This window comes from Emydura macquarii, unplaced genomic scaffold, assembly GCF_026122565.2.
Source record: "Emydura macquarii macquarii isolate MOO-44397 ecotype Brisbane River unplaced genomic scaffold, CSIRO-AGI_Emac_v2 contig_2205, whole genome shotgun sequence".
Lineage (NCBI taxonomy): Eukaryota > Metazoa > Chordata > Testudines > Chelidae > Emydura > Emydura macquarii.
The window spans coordinates 32,589,399-32,609,931 of record NW_027132342.1 but is presented as its reverse complement, the minus strand read 5'-3'; the positions used below and the strand labels follow the sequence as shown (position 1 = coordinate 32,609,931).

The 20,533-nt window shown below is 36.6% G+C and overlaps 1 long non-coding RNA gene across 1 annotated transcript; it reads right to left on the bottom strand.

The window, feature by feature from the left end:
• Positions 1-1,473: 1,473 nt before the first annotated feature.
• LOC137160545 (uncharacterized) lies at positions 1,474-4,824 on the bottom strand. Its single transcript, XR_010921915.1, has 3 exons — positions 4,702-4,824; positions 4,011-4,111; positions 1,474-1,598 (listed from the first exon to the last, which is right to left on the bottom strand). It is a non-coding gene; the product is annotated as an uncharacterized lncRNA (long non-coding RNA).
• Positions 4,825-20,533: the final 15,709 nt, after the last annotated feature.

The following is a 20,533-nucleotide window of genomic DNA, read 5'->3' as shown; positions in this document are numbered from 1 at the left end:
AAGTTTAACCGTAGTAATGTCATGTATAAGATACTCAAATCTTTTCTCTGTATTTTGCATAACCTAGAGGACTCCAAAAAAAGATTTGTTACAACTGTAATACAGACACAATGAAAAACTTCACTGGATAATAAATGAAGGTTTAAGTGGCATTCCATTTCTGATGTCTGTTTCTTATTACTGTTCTCATTTCTTGTCAGACTTTTATAGTTTTATCTATCCATGTCTTTGTAGTATCAAGAACATCTGTTTTATATATTTAAAGTAACACCAAAAATTGCTCTTAATTTTCTTTTATTGCAGATTCAGGTCAAGGCTATCATGGCTGGCCTACTATTTCCTGACATTTCAGTCTAATGTATTGCCATGTGGTTGTCTAGTCAAATCAATCATCATCATGTTTCATCTGAAAAGGGTACTTCATCATACAACCTATCTATCTATTAATCCAGTGTCAACAACAGATTCATCCAGATCAGAGATTCCAGATTGAGAATATACTATAGATAGACATCTGCTGATAATCTTATATTATGTGCTTATAAAATACACATGTTCCTATCCAGATTTGGATCCTAGAAGTCCTTATTTGATTTGTGATGCCCAGAGATAAGATTGAACATGTGGAGAAGACTGAAGATATGGCAAACTGTATGTATGGTAAGATTCCAGTAAATTTCACCAATTATGCACATGAACTAACATAAATTGGCTGCCACACCTTCAATTTGCAATGCAAACATTTGAACTCATGTGTGATTTATTTCTTCACTTTTTTCTTATAAGTTTTGTTAAAGGTGTTGGTTATGATCTTTAAACCTTGAAACTTCTAGGACCTAGCATTGTGGAAAACTGCTTAACAGCTGCTTGACATGGGAAAATTATACCCATATAAGCTAAGGTCTAAATTTAAACTGGTATGATTATACTAGAAACACTTTCCATGACATTGCAGTATAAGAGTTATACTTACCCACTGTGGAAGGGTTTAAGCTAAATGGAAAAAAGTGATCTGGAATAAGACTTCTACATGGGGAATTATACAGGTATCACTAGTGAAAGTTTCCCAAGTAGACAAGTCTCACATCGTGACCCATCATAACAATTCATTTTATCTAGAGTGTACTTGCCAAACACATTCTGTGCTGGCAGCAGAATATGCTAAATAGAAGTAGTTAGGGATATTTGTCATCTCTCCCCTTATAACAAGTCACCATAATCCAGGTATGGCATATAGAAAACTTATTTAGGCAAACATTTTGATGACTATTGACATGGACATGATGATGAGCAGTCTATGATTAGTTAATCAGTTACAGTAGAGGTGGCTTTTATAGGTTCCAGATGGTTAGTTTATGTATTTGTTTAAAAGTGTCCAGATTCCTTGGCAGTGAGCAGAATTTGGGTTTCACAGACTAGTTGATGATATTAAATTAATTTATGTTAAAATACAAAGGACATTAATATTCCTTTGCATGAATATAAGAATTTTAATACAGCACAAGATTGATTAAAATGTGTTTTACAATTTATTTGGAAAATGCATGTCCCACGTTTTGTCAAATCAGAGAACTTAATGAGGTTTCTGACTTGGGTATCTGCATGAAAAAAAGAAAATATTATAGTACATCTAACAAAAACTGCTAGGTCAAATCCTGATATCGTTTTTCAGGCAAAATTCCTATTGACTGCAAGATTGTCTTAGTATTGAATTAGTGCAACTGTTCAGAATAACTACAATTAGTTTAATGCAGCCCCACCTACTATACATTAAGCACAAGAAACCATGTTTCTTTCAAAACAAATAATGCTGAGCTTACATTTTGCCTGTTAAAGAAGGGGAGTTAATGTTTATGTTTCTGCTTTTATAGCACATATGTCCAGGAAATAAAAAGTCCTAGCCTTCTGCTCTAGCACTGATAGTCGTTGATATTTAAACTCCATGGATATTATTTCAAATGTGTCTAATATTTCTGCATTTTAGACTTTTCTGTCAATGCTTCAGTATGAGAGATGTTAATTTGTAGAAAGATTACAAAAATATTCTCTCAAAGAATTAACTTTAAAGCAAGCTATTGCCCACCATCTCTCTTGCCGTTTGTAGTAGCCAGTGATTTTCTTTTAGTATGATTCATCATTAGCAAAATAAAGAGAAATGACCAAGTGAAGGTGACTTTTATTCACTAAAATAGCTTTAATCTCTGACTGTACCTTTACTTTCACAAATGAGTTGGAAAGTGCCAAAAGTAATACTCAAATTTTCTATTTTTAGAACAGATTGTTAAAGTATTTGTTCCACAAGAATGACTGAATTAGATTAGAGCAAGATTCAACCCAGATGTGTTGATAACTGCCTATTGTAAACACGTGTGGGGAATCTGCCTCTCGTCCTACTTGTGTCATTCCTACAATGGAGGACATAAATTAGGAGTCTCTTCTCTAAATATCAGGTTTCATGGTAATACATCCACTGACTTTAGAAAGCTCTTGAAGACGAAATAGACAGTGAACTGAGAGAGATTTTTAATAGTGAAATTTGTTTCTATAAAGTGCAGACCTGTCACTGGAACCAACTTGCTGTAACAAAAATAAATAAAGCACAGAAGGTCAATGGTATTTTCCTTTTTCATAATAAATCCTTTATAAAGGTTATGCCTCACTTAATATGAGGTGCAGCCTACAAAGCCTCCAAGTTAAGGTAATAACAAACATCAGGCTTTTCCCAGGCCTTGCTACACTGTAATCCACTTAAATTGGAATGTATTAAAGGAGTATCCATGCTAAGAGCATGTGTCAACATGAAAGCCAATATCTCTCATTTTAGCATCATAGAAAGCCAAGATACCTCCCAAAGAGAACAGTAGCATAATATGGACAAAAAATTGCAAATGCAAACAATGATTTGCATATAATAGAGAAGATATGGTTATATTGTTGAGTGTTATGTACTGCATCTAATTTAAATTTAGGGCTATGGTTTCACACAAGGTTAATGAATGGCTATCTTTATCAAAATAAATTGATCATATTTCCTCTTACACAACCTGTATTAATCATGACCTGGTTATAGATGGATAGAATTTCTGTTTTTCCTCCATGTTTTTCAAGTCTTCTATTATTTATGTTTCCTTTGGGTTTTTTTTTGTTGTTGTTACTTTGCATATAACATGCTTCCAAACGTATGAGTCAAAATATACAACATTCTTAAATGCCATAATTAAAATAGTAGTTTTTTCCCATTAAAAGTGTAAGTTTTTCCATTGAGTACTAGAGCATAAATGAAATTTTAAAGACCTATATTTATTATCAATTGGATGACAAATAACCAAAGATGATCTAAAGAAATAGCCATATGAACCTGGTCTTTGCTATGAATATGAACAGTATGGTGGGCAGTTGCTCTATAGAAGCTAAAATTAATAAATTGTGAGAATTTTCATCTTTAATTGATGGATTGTTTCCTCTTAAGTCTACATAATTTAAATGCCATCTGGTGGATTTATTTTAGCTTTAAGAAAAAAATGGCTATAGCAAATACCATACAGAGAGGCTCACACTATAAAGGACTGGAATGGAATTTGTACTGAATTGAATAGTTAAAGTAGCTGATGCCCCATGATTAAAGAATGATTCTGGTAAAATGGATGTCACCAAGAAGCGTAAATATTCTGCAGTGACGTTACCATCTTGCACTAAATGTACAAGATGGGTTTTTAAAAAAGGCTGGACATGCATAACCAGATGATTAAGAAAGGTCTCATTTTCATAATCCTGGAACCCATCCAAACAGAAAACAGCCAGTTGAACATGCATGCTACTTTTCAGTAAACAGCTGAAGATAGTGCATACACACTTTTTGGTGTCTGGCCTATAGTAAGTGTGGAGGACTAAGCCATTGGCCTGTCTATGGAATTGTCTTCTGTATGACCTACGAATTATGATATCATCACTTGCAGAAGCAAGTATAAGGCCCACTAGTTCACCATACACTTTCCATGATAAATTCATACCTGAGAGAGAGGGAGAACCTTTGGAGAGAATGTAAGACCACAGTGGCAACAAGTTGTTTCCTTCTCGTAGGTGAAACATCCTGTTTGCCATCCAGAGGAAGCTGTGGAAAGAGAGAGAAACAGGAAAAAATATTAGTGCTAAGGTCTCCCATTCTTGAGAGATTGAGATCCTTAACCAAGGAAAGAACCAAGGTGTGGGTGAATCCAATTGCTGGAAGAGCTCACGGAAAGGTTCTGGCATGTAAATCCAGATAGATCTTTCCTAAAATGCTCAGGTCAAAGATCATATTGAGAATGTTAACCCAGAGATTTCCCAGTGAAGTTCAGAGTAATAATCAGGTGCACTATACAGAAGCGTAGACCGTGATGATGAATTAAACAGGTAGGACTGGTATGTGTATAGTGAATTAAGAACTGAAGCACAAGAGCACTAGCTATAGTGGTATCAACCAGAAAAGATCAAGTGAGGGGCATAATTTCACTGGGCGTTGTGATGTAAAGTTATATAATAGCATAAATACGCTTTCTGTAATAGCATCTGATAGGGTTTGTAACCCATCTAGTTAAGAGGCCAAATCATGGAGCACAATACAGCAGAGGACGGCTGACTAGATCTCCAACTGGGGACTGGACTTCCTTAGGAGGATACAGAATGCATTCTGGGGGAGAAGCTTGAGGAAAAAAAACTTACTTGCATACATTTTACCCTCAGCGATGAATAATCAGCAAAGCAGATTCCTCCAGACATATTAGGTCCTCAGATGGCGCTGTGCATTTGATTCTAGATGGCGCTGAGCATTTTGACAGATTTCTGTTAAGCATTATACAAAGTCATTGCCATCTGTATGTTAATCTGTTTGGTATGACATGGTGTGCATATTTAATTGTAAGCATCAACCACAACCACAGTTTCTCTTTTGCTCTTATTACAATAGACTGTTGGCTCAAAAATACCCAACTCAAGTGAAAAACAAAAAAGCCTAAACTGATTCAAGTGAAGCACAGCCACCACATAAGTCAGTATATGTACTTGTGTGGAGGGAGGGAACATAAACTGCTACAGACACAAAGAAGGAGGGTGCGATCAAATAAGTTTGAAAACTAGCCTAGACAATCACAATGGTCCCTTCTCGCCTTGGAATCTATACATCTATCTAGCTATACAAAAATGTTAATTTCATTTTTCAAATGGAAACATTAGAAATTAACCCTTTAAAGTCGATGAGAAGAAATTGTATAGGGAATCAGAACTGAAGAATATTTCTGTAAGCACTCCTGTAAAGTGTGTAGCAAAGGAAGATATATAAATAGTAGTTAATGATATTTGGTATCTAAATGGCCCTAGGGAATTTTACAATGCTACTGAGTCCATTATCTGACAAAAAAAAAAAAAAAAGTGTACTCTATCTTGTGAAATACATTATGTACCTACAGTATTTTTAGCCTTGGGACCTGTCATACATTTTGAAATATTACTTTGCAGGCCTATCCAGTGTGTGAGACAGCTATGTATGGCAATGACATCTTTAAAAGCTACATATTATATTCCTTTAACAAAGGAAAGTCTTTCTTTCTTTGTTTAAAACCAAACTTTTATTTTACACAATGAGAACTATTACAAAAGGGAATTAGTGAACATTCTAAGAGCTGGGAGAAAATGTATGAGTCTGTTTCATACCTTTTTAACTTGCATGGCTGCAAAATTTAATTATGTAATAAAATAATTCTAGATATTCTAAGATCGGAGAGGAATGTCCTTTACATTTTACCCAAGAACCAAGCTGGCTGGATAACACTATCCCCTCAGAATAAACCTAATTTGTGGCCCTCATTTTGATGACACTTGTACCATGGTAAATCAGGGTACTTCCAATAACACTGGTGTAAATAGGTGTAAAAATTAGAATCAGGCTGTACCCAGTATCAGCATTTCTAAAGTGCCTGTCACCATAGTAGCTCTGAAAACCAGTGCAATTAAAACAAAATTTCGAATTTTGTCATAAGTAACAATTTGACACTTGAACATAATCAGAAAGAGAACATGTAAGCAAGACATAGATTGCCTTTGGTTAAGAAATTAAATGGAATACAAGAGAGGAAATATTGTGAGAGTAGAAAAAAGGAAGAAAGAAAAGGGAAGAACAATCATAGAAATGAGTGATGGAAATTGTTTGTTATATTATTAAATTATTATAAATTAAATGATTTATTCTAGGCCACTTCCCCACTAATATAAGTTTAATCCATACCGTACACATGGTCCCATCTATTTTTAAATGGCCCAAATGGTGGGATTTCTGCCACTTCCTCAAGGAAGACATTCCACAGATTGATACAGCTCAGGGTTGGGAAGTTTTTCAGGAAGTTGTACAGCCTACATTTCCTTTCTGTTGTTTCCCATTTGTCCTAGTTATGACTTCTTGTCACATCCTAAACAGTTCCTCTCCATATTTGTGTTCAGAGCCTTACAAATATGTGTACATGTCTGTTCTCTAACTAATTGATTATCATATATAAAGCACTAAATACTTAAGATCTGGTTATCTCAGAGAGTGCCTCTACTCCTGTCTCATCATATTAGCTGAAAGCAAAGGAACATTTCAAATGCTGGTCTCCAAAATGGTGGACCTTGTGAGGACAGTTTGCAGATCCTTAGCTTCTATGTGTGGTCAGAGCCCGGTGGCTAACCAAGGTAAGACATGATGAAGGACTTTTCCTCGATCAGAGTGTGGGTATTAGTATCCCCTTTACCAGTGATGTCTTGAAGTGTCATTCCTGTTTTAATTGGCTTCTTTTTTCTTTTTATTAGACATAGTTTTATTAGAAGATGCAAGTGATGTTGAGTTTGTATCTCCAAGATTGTGCAAAATATGGTGTTTTAAATATGCAACTACTGCCCAGACACTACAATGATGGTTGTCTGATACATGCATAATTAACTCATTTTAGTATTTTGAAAGAGACACTCAGATCCAAATTGACCTAATGTTTCAATTCAGTGATGTTGGATTTCCCTTAGTGGGAAATGTGTCATGCTTGATTTCCCATAGCTTATAACTGAAACTTACCAGCTGGAGAGTCTATGTCGATACCAAAAACATAAAAATATTACAAGAGTAAGGTGTACATGATAAGAAACAACATCTGTTGTGGGGGGGTTTTCATCAAAAATCTCTGATATTTCAGCCGCTAAAGATGACCTGGAGAATTTTTTTTTAATTTATTTTTTTAATCTCTACCAAATTCAGACCTGATCTGATACCTCACATAAAAGAAAAGATGTTCTAATTTTTTTTCCCAAATCTGGTTAGAATCAATTGCCCAAACTTATCCTTTGTTTAGCTCTAGTGATTTATACCATTATGTGGACAGCAGGTAGAATTAGAACAGTTAGAATTTCAATATTGTCCTCATTGGATGAGACATGCAACAAACATTAACAGTATGGGCATTGTGTGTCTATTCCATTGTATAGGAAACTGAAAATGTTCTCACTTTATATATAGCAAGAACAGCCTAATGAAAACTATGAAAATATGATAGAGGAATATTGTCATGTGAAACCAAAACAGATGAACAATCAATACAGTGAGTGAAAAAAATCAGTACACAAAGGAAAAAGCCAGAGCAAAGAATATATCAAATATGATTGTAGCAAATTCAGAAGAGAGTTAAACAAGGCCCCTAACGTATAAATATCTATCTAATTTAGTCTGCATAATAAGGATAGTCTCCTTAATGATGAGAATGAGGCAATAAATCCAATCTAATTCATATATTTAGTACAGGATTTGCAGTGTAAGGTAAACAATATCTGGGTTGGATGCATATGGTTTGACTCACAAATTCAAGCATACTTGGGACTATTAATAAAATAATCAGTGCTTAAAGTGGTCTGAAAAAAAAGCGGGATGCATCTATCATAATTTAGAAGCTGTAACTATGGTAAAACAGTGGTTAAAGTGTACCTGTCAGTGATCCAGCTTGATTTAAATAATTGTCTGGTCTGTGACTTACTGTACGCCCCCCACACACCCCCTCTTAAATATGTTTTTTAAGAGAATACAATTATTGATTCTTTTATGTTGGTGGACTGGATTATTTAGCAGCACAGTAAAGTAATACACGGTCTCTAGGCCTCAGATCCATTAAGGGACACAGGCATTGCAATGCTCAGCCTAACATTTCATCATCTAGAACAGTGGTTCCCAACCTGTGGTCCACGGACCCCTTCTGGTCTGCGAGGCTACTACAGGGGGTCTGTGGAAAAGGAAAATAATAACATCCTCACCAAGGAAATGTACAATTTTAAATAAAAATAATTTCATATAGTTTCTAAAAACCTACTACTGTAATTTATTGTACAACTAGTAGCATGTGGTGGTCTGCAAAATATTTGGAAGTTGTAAACGAGTCCGCACACTCAAAAAGGTTGGGAATTGCTGATCTATAAAATCAATGGATCGATGCTGGGAACTACAAAGTCAGAGTTAGGCACCTAGGCTCCTTGTACAACGCACAGGGAAAGATAGGTGCATAAGAATGGGAGCCACAAAAGCCAGCGTGCTATTCAGGGAGACACCTCATAGCTCATGAGAAGTATGTGTCCTGTCTCTCTTCACAGTTAGGCACCTATGTCCACACTGCAGGGAAGAGCCTATATCTGCTTGTGTTCTATAACAGGAACACTCTCCTAGGAGCAGTCATCTTAGCCATCTATGTAATTTCTTGCAAGAATGAGTTAGGTGCTTGTCTGACTCCATGCAAAACAGATGGAGGAGGAGGAGAAGCCTACCTGATAACTTTTAGCCAATGGCTGGTGCACTCACCCAAGATGTGCAAAATCGAGGTTCAATTCCCCCCTCTTCCTGATGGTAAGAAAGTATTTCAACAAGGGCCTCTGACACCCTTCAGGAGAATGCTTTAACCAGTGAGTTATGGGATATTCTGATGTAGGAGTCCCTCAATATCTCCTGGCTAAATCCATTGGGCCAGAGACAGAAAAAGAGAGAATGACAGTGTAGCCTGGTGTTTAGGACTCCCACGTGGCAGATGGGAGACCCAGTGTCCAATCCTCTGGATCCCATGACTATTTAATTATTTATACAAAGTGACTTCATCAGGAGAGACTGAGGAAGCTCAAATCAGAATATCCCACATCTTAGTGGTTAGAGCACTATCTTGTGAGGTATGGGAGAGTTCTGTTCAAATCCTGTCTATGCTGTAGACAGACAGGAGAATTGAATCTGGGTCTTCCACATCCCATGAAACTGCTCCAACTAATGGGCTAAAAATTATAAGATGGACACGTCTTCCTTCTCTAGCCAGATTTTACGTAGGTGCTCGCAAAACATGCATAGTGGACAGATCTCAAAAGTAAGTGAGGTGCTCCTCTGCTCATCTTCCCCCAGTTTGTGTATTGCACTGGGACTAAGGTGGCAGGTAGCTGTATGGATGCCTAGAGTGAAGCAGCAGTGCATGTGCCCAGAGACATAAATTTAGGCAGGTAGGGAACTTTTACCCTGAAAATGTAGGCACCACATGAATTTAGGAACCTACAGTTTTAGGCAGAAGCCAACTGGGAGCTTTGTGGATTATAGTGGAGCTTAAAACTGGGACATAGGAACCTACATTTGAGGTTCAGGTGCCTAAGAACCTTTGTGGATCTAGGCCTACATCTCCAGTTAAAGGCCAGATAAAAGCATTACCAAATAAAGGCAGTCTGGGATCTTATGAAAGGGGAAATTATGATTTGGTCCCTGGTTTTGGTACATAGGTTTCTATACCACAAAAAACAAAACAAAACAGCACAGAACACCACCTCCAAAGATGGTACTAATCTGAGAATAAAATAATTGGCACATAACAGTAGTTCTAGAAGAGAAGGTAGGGACAGGAAAAGGGATTATGACTCCAATCCTGCATCATACCTGTGTGGGTGGACTTCTATGCCCATGTAAAATTCATTACATTCAGTTGGGCTCTGCTAAGGCATGGGTCCAAACCATATGCATTACACTAGTTAATGTGTATTACAGTGTGTCCTGCCCACACCCTGTACAATCCAGAGAGGATCTGAGTGTGTCCTAGATCTTGGCTGGAGTGTGTGGCTCAAGCTGTAAAGATTTTTGGTTTTGGTAGTGGAAGTCACTTGTTTAATCTTAGGTGTTGTCCAAGATGGTGGTAGTAACACCATCCAGATCAGGGCTGAGTCATACTAGTATAGAAGCATAGAGAAGTTTATACTGTTGCTGTTTATGCCTTTCCTGCTCTGTGGCTAATCAGGGCCAGATTCTCAGCAGGAGTTGAAGGCAAGGGAGCTACACTGATTTACATCTGTTGAGAATCTGAACTTCAGTCTCTAGTCCTCACTCTGATACCATTCACAAACATTACATTTGTTTACAAAAAATCACTGCAGCAGAATTATTTTATCTCAGGAGTTTGAGAGAGAGATTTAATTTCAACCAAGCATTTTACCTTGGATTTGCCTCAAGACTAGAACTGATTCACTAGGGCCCTGTTACCACTGTTACAAGCTGCACCTGGGAGGACAGGTGTCCATCCTGATTGGCATGAGACTATAAAAATGAGTAACAGACCCTTACTCAGGTAACCTTATACTGACAGAAGCTTAGGTAGCCTGATAGGAAAAGTACTGAATAGAGAAAAAGCTATCAGAGAGCCTTAAATGCAATCTTTGCATTGAAAAAGCAGCTAGGAACTCAGACTGCATTGAGAGAGAACAATTAGGGTAGCTGAAGTAGGAAGAGCTGAGCACAGAAAGGAATGTTAATGTAGTCCTGACCTTAAAAGCTGTTAGAGTTCTTAATAGAGTTCTTAGAGTTTAAGAGGGACCTACAGGAATATCTTGACTTGCTTGTATTTCTTTCTTCAGAGTTCATGTATATTCTTGCTAAGCTTATTTAAGATTTAGATAATATTTTTTGTAGGATCCTTTTCTATTCGCCACAATGCTTAGTGGAAATATTCAAGCTCTGTTTATGTCTTAAGCTCTCTGTTGGCAAGAGTTATTAGGGAAGCTCAAACCAAAAAGTTATAGAAAACACCATCTCCCCCAAACAAGACCACAATTATGTTTCTTGGGTTTTGAATCAGCCAGATAAATGGAATTTCTGTTGGTATCTCAACTCGCTGACCAACTGACAATGAAATTTAAAATAAAGAGAAAACTAACTAATTTCAAACCAATATGCTGTTTTATTAACAATGTATAGTGGGATCTTCAGAAGCATAGACAATATAGGGGGGAGTCTACAAAAGCCCTTAAGTGACTTTTAAAACACTTGCAATCTTAGATCACTTAGATGTTTTGAAATATCCCATCCATAAACCTTTTCATTATCCAATTTTTATTGCTTTTTCACTTTTGAAACTAGTACTGGTTTGACTAGTTGCATTTAACATAATAGTAATTGCATTAATAGACTGAGACTGTTCCCTGAGAATAGTCTTCCAATTCTGAAAACACTATTTCTTTTCATCTATGCATTTACTTAATGGATTCCATTAAAATAATTGCTTAAAGAAAATTACCCCACTGCAATTCTTGTTATAAGGGAGAACTTGTTATAAGAGTGTACTTCTCTTATAATTTTTTTCCAGCAAGTAAAGAAGATAGAAGAAAAATGAATTTTATGCATATTTACTTGATTATCATGGGCTAAATTCAATAGCATAGATTTGGTTGTGAATGTTATATGAGCTCCTATTTTCCCCATATAGCCTTCAGTTGTAGTCAAGACCTTCACCAAAATCACTATATAATGTAAACAGATGCACAACAGTTACAATACCACATGGCATTATTATTTATTTGTATTATTATTTTATTTTATTTATCAGTTCTTTTGGGAAATTTCTCATGTAAATGGAACATTGCACTGCACTCAAGTCAGAACTGTGCTTTACTAATGAACTCAGAATGCTCATTTCTTGGGCCTTCCCAGATACTTTTAATCAAAAAGCCTCCATTGGGACATCATTTGAAAATACAAATGTCTAATATGTATTTCTATTCTAATTCTTAGTGATGAATGAACAGAAGTCACATAGCAATACCAGTTTATTCATAATTAACTTTAATCCAGATTAAAACATTTATTGACACTTCATGATCTTTGATTTTAACTAAATTAGGGTTATCTACTGTAATTTTCAGCATCCAGCAAATATCTGTCATAAGATTGGGGTTTTAAACACCTACTATTAACTGATGGAAGGATATGACTCACCAGAAAATGGAAGGACTTACATATCCCTACACCTTCAGATTGAATTTCAGTAGCCTCTTCATATAAGATTAATGAAAAACTGTTATACATCAGAAGAGAGCAAACATAAAAGATTAGACATTCTGGTCAATTATAGAAGATATTATATACCATTGTGCTGACCTTTATTACTCTTAACTCTATATTAACTTATAGAAAATAATAGTAATGTGAGATCATTAGAAGACACATGGTCTTTATAAACCTTTTATTGTGTCTTCAGAGATTATGATCAATAATACTTTACAATATGTTTAACATTAGCAGGTCGACTCCAACACATCTGGATCAATAGGTTGATAACCGTTGTAATAAAAAGAAAAACTTAAAGGATATTTATTGTTCCTCAAGAAAGCACTTATCTCCAAATAATTTGGTTTCTTTAGTATTATTCTGATTTATAAATGTGTGTTTTCAATAGATGTGATTCTTTATTCTGTTTCAAAAATAGTGATAGGAAAAGATGAATTTGCAAATTGATATCTACATTAATAAACTAGTCACAGTGTAATTAGGGCAGTCATTATAATATCAATATGCAAGTCTACTGAGAGGAATATCTATCTGATTCATAAAGTGAGCTCCATGCAACATATTTTAGGGTGTCCCTGAATATGACTAGTCATTGATTTTCTGTATAATGAGTTCTGAAAAGTCAGATTTTTTCAGTAATTAAGTTTCATGTTACTAGTTTACCTTCAGTTTTATTACTGAAATAAAAGCCAGATTTTCCTACTTTGGTTTCTATCTTTACCAGAAAAGCTACCTTAAGACAACATTATTGCTAATGATTGAGTCTGTAGAGGGATATATCCATGAGTACAGCTGATGAAATATTACAAAAGCAGTGTTGGTGAATAGTCACTCAAATTCCAACCACCAGTTTAATTTGAACCAACTTATTTGCTGTTCATGAAAGTTCATTAAAGAGGTGTCTATTTCCCCACCTGTTTGAGAAATAGCTGATTTTCATCATTGCATGTAAACAAAGCTATACATAGTTCCTAATTTGTTAATCTTTATTTGTTATTCTCCTGCTTATCTAGTTTAATGCATCCAATCAGGAAGCAGAAACAATTCCATGTGACAGAGGTGGCCTCCCACACACCCTGAATAATGGATAATGAGCAGCCAAAATAAACAATTTGCAAACATTCCCATATGTAGGCTGCTTTTTTTTCCACAAATAATCCAGTGGAAATGAATACAACAGCAGAAAACAGGGCTATTTTTGTGGAAGTACTGTTTCACAGTGAAAAGTAATTAGCTCTGCTAATGAGCTAAAAAGGCCGTACCTTTTTAAAATGTGAGTTTCTAAAACAATAAATAGAATTAATTAGCGTGTTTCAGCTACACCCATTATGCAATTTAGTGAACAATAGAAGTAACCTCCTTTTAAAAGAAATGTGTAATGTCCAGTGCATCAGAAGAGTTACTTTTTCTCCAGATTTGTATGCAGAAACTGCTGCAAGCCTGGCTGTATATTTAGTGAGTCTGTAGGTGTCACTTAATAATAGCCAGTCCTGAACAAACTTTGGTATAATTATAGGGGCAACATGACATCTTTTGGATCAGGAGTAAAATAAGAGTCCTTATCACTTGTTTAAAAATTAAAAATCCAATGGCTCTTTTTCTAGTTGTTAGCAGGGCCAGATTTAGGGGCAGGCAACTCAGGGGACCACCTGGGATGCTGGACTTGGGGGGATGCCAGCTCAGTGTGTTGTTTTTGTTGTTTAGTGACAAAAGGGAAAGAGAATGTTTTTGAAGTAAAATGTTTCAGGTATTCTGTATGTGGATTCATTTTTCACTAACCATTTTACGGCTTACTCCAAATGGATAGAGATAGAGTCCAGGGATAAATCAGGCATGCAGATTATGTATCTAAGACATGAAATGGGCTCCAAATGCAATAAAAATTAAGGTTTTCAAAAGTTTAACAAATGGGGGGCAGGGGAGGGAAGATGCTCCTCACCTGGGGCTCCTCACCTCAGCCCTGGTTGGTAGTGCTAGTGTCACAGCCAGTGATTATTTTCTCTTTTCCTAAAATTTCCTCCTTGGTTTCACCTGCATATAGCATTCCCTTACTTCTGATCTGAAGTGGTGGTGTAATACTGCTTTGTATGCAGTTTAACAGCTGCTCCATTTCAACCCTGAGGTAAAGTCTATTTCCTTGGGACAAGAAATAGTCCCCAGATATAGGTTTGAGAATCACATTGAAATCCTTCAAAATGAAGTGTACTTTATGAATTTAAATTATGATAGTATCTTATCAGTGTGTCTGGATTAGTTTCTGTTAATCCCTTCAGCAAATTCAGGAAACTTTGCTTATTAGCAGTGATTGAGAATTGATCTTAGAGGTGATGGGGATGCTGTTGCATTATCTGTGCCAATTCCCCCGTGGACTGGCTCTTTGTACACTCTCAGCTAGATGTGTGAACTTGGGGATTTCATTTCCCCACAAGCTGCTCACTCAGAAAAGGTATGAGCACTGATCAGTCTATCCTGCAATGGAGATAGCAACACGCATGGATTCAATTATACTCACTCGATCACTCAGCAATTCCTGTTTGTTAGAAAAGTTCTGCAATGGAAAAGAGTCAGTCCTTGACTCTCACCTAATGATTTCCCACTCAACAACTTTCCCCTTCCTTCCAGAGGACATCTGAGCTTTTCAGTCTGTCTGTACCTGAATGACTAAAGCATATTATTAATCCCTAAGAAATGCCTTGCACCCTGCTTGTTGTTACTTAGATCCCAATCTGTTGATGCAACTGTGAATGAAACACAGCATTCAGCTTTCTAGCAATTAATGAAAGTTTGATCATGTATAAGAGGCTCTAAGGCTTTCAAAACATGGAATTTTGGACTGAGGGAGGAGAAAGGCCTCTTTGTAAGGGTGGTTAAACTCCAGCCCCATGAGGTGAAGACTACAAGTATTTCAGTGGTTTCCAGGAACTTAATGAAAATGAATCATCTGGAAAACCACATTTAGACTATAATAGTCATATAGTTGGCTTCTTGAGGAGATGCGGGATAGAGATTTCTGATTGCAAGTGGATTGATGGAAGCCAGAGTTGCAGAGACTGAATGAGTTTGATTATCATGGAGTTTGTCTTTTCTGCTGTTTTAAAACTATTAATGATACCTCCCAAGGTTTGTTATACAATGGTTCCCAGTGATTGGCTTGACAAACAAGCAAGCAAATAAGTTCGGATAACAAAGGACATGGTTTTCAAAGTTACATCTGTTACATCTGTGCAGATAAATTTCCATAAGCGACTTTGCTATTGCTCTTATGTGTCAAATGCTTTAATATTTGGGTAATGGGCAGCAGAATACGACCCCAAGATAAATAAAATAGACTTACGGCTGCATATAAATTCCAAAAAGAGTAGTAGTGCCAATTTTATTAGACTGCATTGTTTTTTTAAGGAAGCAGACACAGCTATCTTGATATTAACAACCTTAAAAGCAGAGCTGGTCAGATAATGGAATTTCCTTCCTGTGAAAAAGTTCACTCCCTCCCCCCCCTCCATCCTGAATGAGGAGCTGGCTCTCCAGGTACCACATGGAGCAGGGTAGCAAGGGGAGGAACTGTCCAGCTCCCCGAATACCCAGGGGAGCCAGGAAGACAGCTAGCTGGCTGCCCAGTTATTCAGCTGCCCACCAATCAGACTGCCAAGGAGCCAGGTCACCCAAGGAGGCGGGTGATTGAACTGGCAGGAAACCTGTCTGGTTTCCATCAAAAGTTTCTACAGAACTGACACTTTTCCATGGAGCACTGTTCTGTCTGAAAATTTCCAACCAGTTTTAAAAGCTATCAAGAAAACCAAATATATGAATTTATTTAAAAAAAAAAAAAAAAAAAAAAAAAAAAGCCTAAAGAATTTGAACTTTATATGTTGCATTATATGGACAATATGGGCTAGATCCCATTTGGTATAAACTGTCATAGCTCCATTGACGTTAGTAAGTTAACATAATATAGATTTTTGCTCCCCACACTCCACCCCTGCCGCAATCTAGCTCAATAGTTTGTGCACTAAAAAGGCTATACCCTGCAAAATGAAAAAAACCCTCCTCATTCTACTATACTCCTCCAAAACACTACAGTTTCCAAGAAAGAGTAAAAGATTAACAGCAGCCAAGTTTCTCAATCTGTTAATGTGGCAATGTCTGAACAAGATTGGTAGAAGGGGTCACCTGTAGGTATTTGGGTATTCCCGCTCCTAAAAGCTTCTCCAGTGAATATTTTATTATCCTTGTCTGTCAGCACAGGTTGCTTATTCTACTGTCTAAGGCCATGTCTATGCTACGGTGACTATAGCAGCATAGCTATGGTAACATAGCGATGGCAGCATAAATCCATAACATAGATGCATCCCACTGAGACAGAAGGTGTGTTTTTTTTTTTTTTTTTTAATATTGCTGTAGGAACACCACCTCCCTGAGTGATGGAAGCTACATCAAGTGAAGTATTTTTCCATCGACCTAACTGCTTCTACACCAGGGGTTCATGTGGCATAGCTAGAGTTCTCAGCGATATGAATTTTTCACATCCTTCAATCTGTAGTTATGTCAACCTAAATTTTATACATATGCTAGGCATGCCTAAGCAAATCTTTGTGGAGTTTAGCTCTATTAATATATCTTAACACCAGTGCACTTTGGACATCTGGCCATTGGATGTCATGTGATTAAAAATATCTTTCAAAATGTCTGATCTGTGAACATTTTAACATGTAGGGACTGAATCTGACCTCTGAGTAGTGTAAATAAGGAGTAAATTCACTTAAATCAATGAGTTTATACCAGTGTATAAAATGAGTGTAAAACTGGCATAAGTAAAAGCAGAATCAACCATGTTTTTGTAGGGATAGCAAAAGTCGACATTATGTTTCACTTATTGATTCTGCTAACCAAAATCCTAAGGAAGAGATGCACAATAGAGCTGGTTGGAAAAACTTCAGCAGAACTATTTTCCACTAGAGAATGCAGTTCTGGTAAAATTGAAATGCTTCACAAAATCATGTTGATTTTGCCAAAAATTCATTTTGGAGAAAAAAAATGGCTACAAGTTCGTACAATTTCAAAATGGCTTGCTTTTGACCATTTTGGGATGAAAATGTTTTTTAATTTTTCATTTTGAATGAGTTTTAAAATATTTTTATTTGGTATTATATTGTAATATAAAAAGTTAAAATCAAAACAAAAGGTCTCAGTTTTGTCAAAACATTTCCATTGATCTGAATCATTTTTTAAAAAATTTTCTTTGACAGAGAATGTAGAAATTTGGGGGTTTCTTTCCAATTTGAAATGAAGCCAGATTTTGAAATCTCAAAATCCTTCACAAATTGGAATTTCCATGCTTCACTCAACTCTAATGCGCGCACACACACAAAAAATATATTAAAAAAAATCAGTTATAAGACCCCATTTATAACTGGCTACTGGAGCAAAAGTTCTCAATAGTTTTAATAGAATTCTATAAAACCTTCAGCCAAAGCATTAAAATAAATAAGACCCCATGTGCCCTTGAGGGAGATGGATGAGCTCTACGTTTAAAAGGCTTATTTTGGTTGAGTGAAGACCTAAACAAAACTTGAGAAAAATACATTAGGATGAAGTTTTTCAGTGACATTAAGACCTGTAAATATATAAATGCCAAAAGCCCTCCATATCAATTTAATAATTATATATTATTGAAGAAATCTTATCTACATTGCACAATGTAGAGTTCAGAAATGGATATTATGTTCACAAACCCTTGGTTTTATGCAATAGAATCACCATTCATATGTTTCACATTTTCATTTTGGGGTTATTCTGCATGCTTTTTGTTGGGCCCTTGAAGAATTTAAGAATGTTAAAGATGATTCAGAACCACAAAAAAGTAATGAATTCCAGTCTGCATTTTTAATTCAACCTTTGTGTTGCAGGAAAGGAGTTGAGGTTTCTGTAATGTCAGCAAAGAATGTAATTAGTATTAATTTACGGGGTGAAGCATAGTTATATTATTTCCAGCTTAGCACTCCTTTGCAGCATTCCTTACTCTAACAGAACTCTCACTGGTGTCACCAGGAGATATTTCTGAATGAAAGAAGCTGCTCTGGGTCCTAATATATATGATGTAGGGTGAGATTTTTCAAAAGTTACTGGGACTTTTCCTCCTAACACAAACAGGTTTTTTTGAAACTCCCATGCATTTTCTTCTAACAACTGCACTTAAAGTGTTTTGTCGTGGTTTTGCTTAATGAAAAAAACATAGTCTGGGTGCATCTTGCCACAAAATAATTTGTTTCAGGGTTTTTAAGTGTTATAGTTTCTCAACATAATGTTAATGATCAACAGAGCAGATATTTTACCACCATGAACTCAAATAATAACACAAAGTTTGATCCAGCAGTCTTGACTCAGTCAAAACCACATTTGAAATGCAGAGTGACTGTACTACTGGGTCTACATACACATGGTTTAGAAAACGAGTCTAGTGAAGAATAAATATAGTTGTATGAGGCAGATGCTGATCTTTGTTACATTAATATAAATATAATACATGTAATGAAAACAATATTCATCTGGAATAACCCCATTGTCTTCAAGGGAGTTATTCTGGATTTACATTTGTGTATCCGAGGTCAGAATCAGATCCTATTTCCTTGTGACCCTGAACCAGTTTTCATGTTGTTAACATAATATGAATTGGTGAAAAGGAAATGGAGAGATAATGCTCAGGGAAAACTGAAGGATGGAAATGTGGGGAAAGCTGAGGTATAATCAAAGTTTATGAAAAGGTCACTTTTCATGCAGGGCAGTCACAGAGGATAACAGGGGAAGCAGTCAGTTTCTAAAGAGGTGATAATCACATGAGTTGTGGAATAGAAACTGCAGAAAACTGAATGGAAAAAGTGGGTAATGTACAGTATTTGCAATACAGTACAAATAGACAAATAGCAGCTTTTAGGAAATCCTAGACAGCTTCACCAAAGGCAGCAAATCAAGAAATAACAGCTGTTTTATTTAAAGGAAGATTTTAGAGATAAAATTTTGAAGTAAAAAATGACAGTATAGTCTGCAATTGTATTGATCTATAAGAAAGTATTTCCAAAGTAATTACAAGTCTTGTCACCCAAGGTACTGGAATGAACACTGGGGACAGGATAACAAACTGAAAATCAAAAGCAGAATGAAAAGCAGACAAGGCATATGAAGTGCACTGAATTAGGTAAAACAAGGTATGGTAAAAGGCCAGATAACATAAAATACATGGAAGTGGTTGCATTCACTTTGGTATGAGTGAAATTATGAAGAGAGCTTTCTTTAGATTAGAGAATTTTCCATCAATTGTAGTAACTAATGTATAGTCCCATGTAAATGATGTCCAGAGGTCATATGTCGGTAGTACAAAGGCCTGCAAAAACATGCTGTTGTCCTCTTTGGAGAAATAGCATTGCAACTTTGCCATGTGGTGGGAATGAATTGAAGAGCAGCTGTTCTGAACACTAACTCACAAAGCCCCAAAGATGTGTTGGCCCCTTTTCCTGCTACTATGTGGGCATTAGGGAGCTGCCTTTCAGACACAGGGTTGCAGCATCTCCATTCCCTTCATGTCACTGAGTTCAGCCGTTCATCAGTCAGTTTAAGTGCATTTACACTGCAGGAATCGTTCAGTGCTGTGTAGTGTACATACGCATACAGCCCCCTCCACACGAGTATAAATAGCAGTGTAGCTGATGAGACACAGATTAAGCCAGTACAGTGAAGACACCTGAAGGGTATGGATATGTACCCAGAGTACATACTCTACACATTATCTACAGGCTCAATTTGTGCCTTCTGTGTATACTGCTAAAAATAGCAGTGTACTATCCTGTTGCCTCCCACTGCCTAAGCCTTTCCTCTCCACAAGAAAAGATTTCATCAGTGGGGAAAGTCTGTGGCAACTTTCCACTGCTGAAGCCTTCTCCTCTGCAGATAAAGGCTCTAGCAATTGGGGGGGGGCAATGGGGAAAAGCTGCCAGCTCCCCATTACTGGAGCCCTTCTCCTCTGCCTGGAAAGGCTTCAGCAGTGAGGGAGAAATAAGGAAGCTTCTTGCTGCTGAGGTCCTTCCAGCCACAGGGAAAAATTCCCAGCTGCTGGGAAAGACTCTGGTAGGGGGGAAGTGCTGAATCTGTTCCCCGTTGCCTCCCCTCTGCCAGAGCCTTTCACTGACGTGTAGCTACACACTT